Here is a 9821-nt window from a genome sequence, read left to right as displayed (position 1 = left end):
AAAACTACTCCTATATATACTACTCCTCTTGATCTTCTAGTGAGTTCTTCAAGTCTTGGATGTGGGCTCTGGATCTTGAGTTGAAGCAGTTCTCATCTTTAGTGGGCCCAGCTTGCAGAGAAATATGAATTAGGCTTGGGTATTTAGTGAGATTAACGTTGAGTGCCATTGTGAGTTCGAGAACGTTAGTGGCATTCACTTTTTCCACTAACGTTCCAACCTTATATACCCATGTTAACTCCAACGTTAGTGGTCTTAACGTGACAACTAACGTTGCCTTTTCAATTTTTGGCCAACGTTATTGGGACTCACTTTTCTCAGTAATGTTGGCTTATACCCCTTTGCGAACGTTAATGGGAATCACTTTTTCCATTGACGTTACTTAGTGCCCTTTGTTCCTACATTAGAGTTCACGTTATTATAGCTAACGTGACTCTTAACGTGGGTGTGTTTCACCTTCGAGAGCGTTAGTGACACTCACCTTTGTCACTAACGCTCCAAATGCCTAAATTCTCTACGTTAGAACTCACGTTAACTAAGTTAACGTGACTCTTAACGTAGTAGTGATGCCGTTTCCCAACGTTAGTGACAAAAGTGAGTGTCACTAACGTTGGCTCCTTGATCTCAACTCCACGTTAACTTTCACGTTAATGGTCTTAACGTGAAAGTTAACATAGGCAATGCTAGTTGGTCCAACGTTAGTGACAAAAGTGAGTGTCACTAACGTTAGCTTTTGTTTTCCTCTTCCATGTTAGAGTTCAGGTTAACTAAGTTAACGTGACTCTTAACGTGGATCATTGCCAAATTCTCCAACGTTAGTGGTGTTCACTTTTACCACTAACGTTGGAGGAAAACGTTATTGGTGTTCACATTTTCTCTTAACATTGGAGTTCCCTTTTGCTTCTACGTTAACTACCACGTTAACTTAGTTAACGTGGCAAGTAACGTGGGCTGTGGATGGCTTTGCAGGCGTTATTAGTGATCACTTTTCTCATTAACGTTGCAAGCTTTACCATTCCACGTTTGTGTTCACGTTAACTAGGTTAACGTGAATACTAACATGGTTCTTTCTTGCTTCCTTTGCCCTAAAATCAAGCAATTAAAGTGCATCAATACTCTAGCCAAAGTCATGAGATTATGCATCATCAATTTATCATGCAATTCTAGCAAAATACTCATGAAATGATGTAAAGTCCACAATAGTTGCTTGAATCAAGGTGTGAGTGTATTTTCATCCAAAACTTGCTTTATTCACTAAGAAAATGCATGAAACTACTCTAAAACAGTAAAGAAAAGGTCAGTGAAACTGGCCTAGATGTCCTGGCATCACAACACGAAACTTAAAGCTTGCTTGTCCCTAAGCAAGTACTGAAGCATAAGAAGAATGAAATGAAAGAATAAGAAGATAAAATAGAAGTATAATTCCTCGTTTATAGAGTTTCATGCATAGCAACTTAGGTTCCTCCCCTTTAGGTTTCAAGCCTTTATCAACTCCTTGGTCACTTTCTTGATTGCATCCTTTGAGACTTTTTTTTATTGATCCTTCCTTCTTTTTCAAAGTTTATTTTTCCTTTTTGCTAAGTGCTTTGTAAGATGGCGACTCTTTATGATAAGCTTTCAGCCAACACTCCCAAACCAGTTGGTTTAAGGTGCTAGGTGTTAAGACACCCCTAAGGACTTACTTTCTCAAGTCTCTTTCCCTCATACATACACACCATAGGCATATAGTTTGTTATTTTTCCTTTCTTGAGACCTTGGTGTCCAGCACCTCTTTGGGTTACTAAGTGTTCTGTAGCAAAGGTTACTCTTGATAGTGGACTTTCAGCTGATAATCCCGGATTAGTTAATCCAAGTTACCAAGTGATAAGGCACCCCTAAGAGATTATTCATCCAAGTATATCCCTTGTACAAAAACACCACAGACACATGCCTCAATTTTGAAACCCTTGGTGCCTAGCATTGTTTCTTATTGTGTTTCTTTCTTTTTCACTTTTATTGCTCTTTCTCTTTTTTTATTGGGATCTTATTGTTTAGCTAGTCTCAAAGGATGTGTTTCAAACATAGGACTTAGGATAGATAGTTGCTTTCTTTCCTTACTTGGTGAACCAACTTAGCTTACTAATCATCCTACCACAAACATTCAGAATGCACTTCATAAAATAACTCCACTCTTGTTCTTTTCATAACATTTTCTTTTTGATTAACTTAAGAAGACAAGCATACAAGTAAGAAAGATGAAAGTGAACACTCAAGACATTAAGCTAGCACACTTAACCTAAGCAACGAAACTTAAACGCAGAATTGAAAATCCTAAATTACTCATGGAAGCATGTTCTATTTCATACATGATTTTCCTTATTTAAAGCTTTGAAAAAGGTAAACTAAGAAGGAACTTCACCACCTTTCACTTGTTGGTATGCTCATGTTCTTCTGCTTCCTTGCCCTCTTTAAGTTTACTTTGTCCGCTTGTGCTTCCTCTCATCCGATTCATTCTGGTTATCTTCCAATCCTCTAGTGCCTTCCGTACTAATTCATGACTTTGTTCTATCCTTTTGCGCTCCACTCGTGCTAACTCATCCTTTACATCTTCATATTTTGTTATCCCAGGATGCAAAACAGGTAGTTGTCCGACTAAGTACCCAAGCCTGGCTTGGGTATTCACATGATACCCAGTCTCACTCATGTAGACACCTTCCAAAAATGCTTTGTATTCATCGAAAATATCTGCTTGTTCTTTCTGTTTCCGATGCATCTCATGGATGTGTGCACCTTGATGTGCTTGGATGTTGGTTAGCCTTTGGATGGCTTCTTGTTGTTGATCTTGCTTCTGATTCAGATTATGGAAGGATTCACTCCATTGTCTCCCTTGTTCCATTTGCTGGTCCATCAATTATTTTTGCCATTCCCCTTGCTGACCCATCCATCTAGAGAGTGATCCTTCTTGGCGGTCTATTAATTGCATTTGAAACTCCCTTTGTGCCCCTTGATTTTCCATACATTGCCTAGATAAGGTATCAATAGCCTCTTGCAATTGGTGCATGCTTAAGGTGGCTGGGGTTTGCTCCTGTGGATGTTGTTCTTCTTCAGCTTAATGAGCTGGCCTCTTTCGTACCCTTCGTGGAGGTAGTGGTGCTGCAGTAGCATGCATCCGACGATAAGTGATTGGAAGACCAACTTTTATCCACTCGGAGTTTTCATCCTCAAATATCACTCTGGCTAGTTTGCAAAGGCGAAAGATAGTGCTGGGATAACCCAACTTTCCTCCAGAATTGCTCTTCTCAGCAAGCTTCCGAATGCCTTGGGCTATGAGTTCATGAGCCTTGATCTCTCCTCCCTTCATTAGACATTGCACCATTATTGCTCTCTTGAGGTTTACCTCTGAGTTGTTTCCAGCTGGGAGGATGAATCTCCTTACAATTTCAAACCAACCTTTAGCCTCAGGGAGGAGATCTCCTCTTTTTATAAATTTGGGCTTCCTCTTGGGGCCTCTTTCCCAATCTGCTACTTGCACATATATATCCTGTATAATCTGGTCATAATTGGGGTTTTTGTCCATTCTCGAGTTATAGCTCTCCTCTTCAAAGGGTATGCTTCTCAATTTTAACACTCTCATGATAGTCGTGGGACTAAAATCCACCATGACTCCTCTCACAAAACTTGTGTATGAGTCATCCGCCTTGTCTTGTCTAACTGCATTTACATAAAACTCTCTTACTAGAGTTGCATTCACCCTTGTGATCGGATCGGTGAGGAGTTCCCATCGGCGTTGTTCCATCTTCTTTGTGATTTCTGGACACTCGGCTTTTGTGACTTGAAAGCCTAGTTCATAAATGATTTTTTTCTCAGTCATCCACCCATACTGGAGTGCATGATGAAAGGTTCTAAATCACCCTTCATCAAAAGGAGGATGCTCTATGGGTTCCTTCCCCTTTTGTCTCTTGGAGCTTGATGATGCCATGCAAGATTGTTGATGTGTTGGCTATTCTCAAGATGGCTAGGAGGGTGTATGTGAAGCCTTTGGTGGAGGGTGATGTGTGTATGACCGAAGGAAGAAAGTGGGAAATGGTTTATATAGAAAGATGGCAATTGATTGAAGGGTATGGATTGATGGTGTTGTTTGATAGTGGACGGTTGGGGTTTTAAGATTGAATGAGCACAAGGATCACCTTCTTTATGGAGGTCTTGGTTCGGTCCTCAAGATTGTCCACTCCCAATGTTGCATGGCAACACTTTCAAGGGCATTTCCCATGAAGACAAGTGTGAAATTTCCTTGGTGTAGTGGCCGAATCTCCCTTCCTCAATTGTCCTATCAAGTACCATCAATGTCCTTTTTGATTCCCTATATACGAAGAAAAAGTGTAATTGGTTATTTGAAATTTTTGGTGGAAAACCTTAAAGTGTGAACAAAAATTTTTTTTTTTTACATAACTAAATGCTTTCCATGAATGCAAATCAATCAACCATTAAGCTTCCCATGCCTGCACGTTGGTATACCAAACTTGTTTTTGATCACATGGTGCAACAAGTTTGGGGAATAAATCTTTCTCATAGGTTGTGTTCAAATCTCACTTGGTGTGCTTTGAACACCAAACTTATCATGTACTATACGTTGCATGTAGAGGAGCCTTATATTAGTTGTCAAAATTGATTTGAAATTCCATGGAAATTGCCTTATTACTATTATTAGAGATTTAAGAGAGGAAGTATAGAACATGGGTTGCCTCCCATGAAGCGCTTCTTTAGTGTCATTAGCTTGACGTTTGGTCCTTGTCAAGGTGGCTGATAGTGCTTGAAGTCTTCTCCTCTTGCAGTGAACCTATGTCCATTGTCTTTGTTGATAAGCTCTATATGCTCTAAGGACAAGATTTTGTTGATAGTGTACACAGGAAGCAGCTGAGATGGAATAGTGGGGAGGTGAGGTGGTATAGATGGAAAGCATGTAGAGATCACTTCATCACCTGGCAAGAAATTTTCTGTAGGAATTTTCTTATTTCTCCATCCTTTGCGTACTTTCTTCCTTGTTTCCATTGATGTTGTCTTGCTTTCTATAGGTTCTTTCCCTAAGGACTCTTGGTTGCTAGCTTTGCATGACTCTGGTTTGCTCAGCTTCCCTTGAGTTACCTTTGAATGAGGTTCTTCTTGAATGCATGGCTTCCCAACCAATGGGGTTTCCAATTGTGTTGTTTGTTCTTTCTTGCTTGTTTCCTACATCAGTGCTTCATTATGCTCTTCTCTTGATTCTTTGTTCTCTTGACTTGATTCTTGTGAGAGGTTGAAAACATTGAAGGTGAGCTGCTCATCATGTATTCTCAGCACTAGCTCTCCTCACTCTACATCTATGAGTGCTCTGGCTGTAGCTAGGAATGGTCTTTCCAGAATGATGGGATAAATAGGATTCTCATCCATTTCCAGAACAACAAAATCTGTGGGAAGATAGTAGCTCCTAACCTTCACAAGCACATTTTCAACCACTCCTATTGCTTGTTTTTGAGTTTTGTCAGCCAATCTGATAATTACATCAGTAGGAGTTAGTTCATTGATTTGGAGCTTCTTCATGAGGGAGAGAGGCATTAAGTTCATGCTTGCTCCCAAGTCACAAAGCCCTTTGTCAATCATTGTTTCTCCTATGGCACAAGGAATGTGGAAACTCCCTGGATCCTCCTTCTTTGTGGGTGGCCCTGGTTGAATGAGAGCACTGCATTTCCTGTTCATCTTTATGGTTTGCCCACCCTTGAATGGACTTTTTCTGGCTAGTAGCTCCTTTATATACTTGATGTAGAAAGGCATTTGCTGGAGGGCTTTAATGAATGGTATATTTACATCAAGAGATGCAAACATATCAAAGAATCTTGAATACATTCTCCCTGCTACACCACCTTTAAGCCTGTGGGGAAAAGGTGCATATGGGTTCAATACCTCCTTTTTCTTCAGCTCTTCCTTGGATATAGGTTGGGGTGTATATCTTCTTTCCTCCTGACTTTCCTTTTGATTACTTTGGGGGTGTTCTACTCTATTCATACTCCCCTCATCACTTGTGGTTATCATTTTGCATTCTTCCCATCTCACTTTCTTTGTTTCTCCTCTTGGATTCTTCTCTGTATCACTGGGGAATCCATCAGTGGGTTTGGGAATTTGTTGAGATAGATACCCCACTTGGGACTCCAATCTCTTGATGTTTTCTCCTTGGTTCTTGATGTTGTCTCGCACTTCTTCCTTAAACACTTTGTTGTCTTGGACTTCTCTGCATAAGTTTTCAAGTAGAGCCTCAATATTTGAGAGCCTATCATCTGTTAATGATGGTGGGTTGTGATTAGGTGGTTGAGAAGGTTGGTTAGATGGATGTTGGTAATATCTCTGTGAGGTGTTTTGATGAGTTGCATTGTTGTTGGAGTTGAGGTTGTGGCGTCTCTGATCTTGCCCTTGGTCTTGTTGGTTTCCCCATCCAAAGTTGGGGTGATTCCTCCATCCAGAGTTATGAGTTTTGGAGTACGGATTATGGACTTGTCTAGGTGAGTTTCCAACATAGTTGGCTTGCTCTCAATCACCTTCTTCTCCTATATTTACTCCTTCTTGAGCTGATGATGAGGTGATGGCTGCTGCAACTTGGTTCTCCTCCACCTTCTTGGAAAGATCTGCTAGCTGCTTGGTAATCAACTTGTTTTGAGCTAATAATGCATCCATGTGGTTCAGCTCCATTACTCCTCTGGTGTTACTTCTTTCGGAGGCATAGAAGTAGTCATTTTCAGCAACTGTTTCAATGACATCTATGGCTTCTTCAATGGTTTTCTTCTTGTTTAGAGAGCCTCCTGATGAATGATCCACAGCCTTCTTTGACTCATAGGAAAGACCTTCATAGAAGATGTGAAGTTGAACCCATTTGTTAAACATCTCTGGTAGGCATCTTCTTGTTAGGTCTTTGAATTTCTCCCATGCTTCATAAAGTGTCTCACCATCTTGTTGCCTAAAAGTTTGCACCTCAGCTCTCAGCCTGTTGATCCTTTGAGAAGGGTAAAATCTTGCCAAAAACTTGTTCACCACATCCTCCCAATTTGTTAAGCTTTCCTTTGGGAAGGATTCAAGCCATTTGGATGCCTTGTCCCTGAGTGAAAAAGGGAACAAGAGCAACCTATAGACATCTGGTTGGACTCCATTGGACTTCACAGTGTCACAAATCCTCAGGAAGGTGGTTAAATGTTGATTGGGATCTTCTTGAGCACCTCCTCCAAATGAGCAATTATTCTGAACAAGAGTGATGAGCTGGGGTTTTAGTTCGAAATTGTTGGCATGTATGGTGGGCTTCTGAATGCTGCTTCCACAGTTTCCTAGATTAGGATTGATATAGGATCCTAAAACTCTCCTTTCTTGCCCAGCACGGTTTGCATGGCCTTCTCTGGCATGATTATGAGCTTCTTCTTCATGATTGTTCTCCAAATTCTCTTCCATGTTGGGTTCAAAGTATTCTTCCTCTTTTTCCTCAGCACCAATAATCCTTTTCCCTCTTGCTTCCTTTCTTAGTCTCCAAAGGGTCCTTTCAGGTTCTAAATCAAAGGATGTTGAAACTCCTTCTCTTCTCCCTGTCATACAACAAACAGATTGCACAACAGGAGATAAAATGAAGAAACTATTCTTGTTAGAGTAATTGTTAGTATGAGTGATGCAAATTATCAAACAGTTAGTGGGTTAGTGAGCAGAATTAGAATTAAAGAAAGAAAGAACAAAAAAATAAAGAGGGTGAAGGGGGTGAGGAAGAAATCAAAACAAACTAAAAGAAAATTGACTAAATCAAATAAACGAAAAGAAAAATGCTCAATCTAGTGATCTTCAAACTTAATCATTGTTGATTCAAAATCAATCCCCGGCAACGGCGCCATAAACTTGATGCATGAAAACTTGTCTTTCAACAAATTTCCCTTCGGCAAGTATACCGAATTGTCGTCAAGTAAAACTCACAATAGAGTGAGGTCGAATCCCACAAGGATTTATTGGTCAAGCAACTTTAGTTAGAAGAATATGCTAGTTGAGCTAAACAGAATTTAGATTGAGAACTTGCAGAAATTTAAATGACTGGAAAGTAAATAATAGAAATTAAAGTGCAGAATCTTAAATGGGGATTTGGGGTAATGAGCATGAAATTAAATGGCAGAAAGTAAGGAGAATGGGTAAGATCAGAAATGGGGAAATCATTGGGTTCAGGAGATGTTGCATTCTCCGGATCAAGTTCATTCTCATCTCTTCCTCAATCAATGCATTCATTGATCTCCTTGGCAATCTTAAGTGATTGGATCCCAATTCCTTGGCAATCCAATCTCTCTAAGCTTGAACAATTGTCCAATTCCTTGATTTAATTGCTCGTGGGAAGAGATGAAGTGTGGTCACTGATTATACCACATGTATTTCCAAATCAAAGTGTTGGGAGGATTACATGTCACTATATCCGTCCAGACCCCAATTTGGTCCAACATGAGAAAGCATTTCTAAAATGATCTCCTCATCCCTTTTTCAAGGCTCAAAGGAGATCCAATTATGGAGAATTTCTTTTCCAGGACAACTAACTAATTGAATTAAGATCGAAAGCTTTCTAGTAAGATCAAGAGAAAAGAAAGAAGAAGAAGAATGAAAACTATAATTGATCCATCAAATTACAACAGAGCTCCCTAACCCAATGAAAGGGGTTTAGTTGTTCATAGCTCTAGAAATGAAAAATGGCAGAAAAGAAGAATCTATGCTAAAAGTGCAGAAAAGTAAATCTATAGAGAGTAGTTCCCAAAAGTGCCAAACTTCCCTATAGTTCAAAACTACTCCTATATATACTACTCCTCTTGATCTTCTAGTGAGTTCTTCAAGTCCTGGATGTGGGCTCTGGATCTTGAGTTGAAGCAGTTCTCATCTTTAGTGGGCCCAGCTTGCAGAGAAATATGAATTAGGCTTGGGTATTTAGTGAAATTAACGTTGAGTGCCATTGTGGGTTCGAGAACGTTAGTGGCATTCACTTTTTCCACTAACGTTCCAACCTTATATACCCACGTTAACTCCAACGTTAGTGGTCTTAACGTGACCACTAACGTTGCCTTTTCAATTTTTGGCCAACATTATTGGGACTCACTTTTCTCAATAACGTTGGCTTATACCCCTTCGCGAACGTTAATGGGAATCACTTTTCCCATTAACATTGCTTAGTTTCCTTTGTTCCTACGTTAGTGTTTACGTTAGTATAGCTAACATGACTTTTAACGTGGGTGTGTTTCACCTTCGAGAGCGTTAGTGACACCCACCTTTGTCACTAACGCTCCAAATGCCCAAATTCTCTACGTTAGAACTCACGTTAACTAAGTTAACGTGACTCTTAACGTAGTAGTGATGCCATTTCCCAACGTTAGTGACAAAAGTGAGTGTCACTAATGTTGGCTCCTTGATCTCAACTCCACGTTAACTTTCACATTAATGGTCTTAACGTGAAAGTTAACGTAGGCAATGCTTGTTGGTCCAACGTTAGTGACAAAAGTGAGTGTCACTAACGTTGGCTTTTGTTTTCCTCTTCCACGTTAGAGTTCACGTTAACTAAGTTAACGTGATTCTTAACATGGATCATTGCCAAATTCTCCAATGTTAGTGGTGTTCACTTTTACCACTAACGTTGGAGGAAAACGTTATTGGTGTTCACGTTTTCTCTTAACGTTGGAGTTCCCTTTTGCTTCTACGTTAACTACCACGTTAACTTAGTTAGCGTGGCAAGTAACGTGGGCTATGGATGGCTTCGCAGGCGTTATTGGTGATCACTTTTCTCATTAACGTTGCAAGCTTTACCATTCCACGTTAGTGTT

The sequence above is a fragment of the Arachis hypogaea genome, chromosome 9, assembly GCF_003086295.3.
Source record: "Arachis hypogaea cultivar Tifrunner chromosome 9, arahy.Tifrunner.gnm2.J5K5, whole genome shotgun sequence".
In the NCBI taxonomy this organism is placed as follows: Eukaryota; Viridiplantae; Streptophyta; class Magnoliopsida; order Fabales; family Fabaceae; genus Arachis; species Arachis hypogaea.
This window is presented reverse-complemented; position numbering follows the sequence as displayed.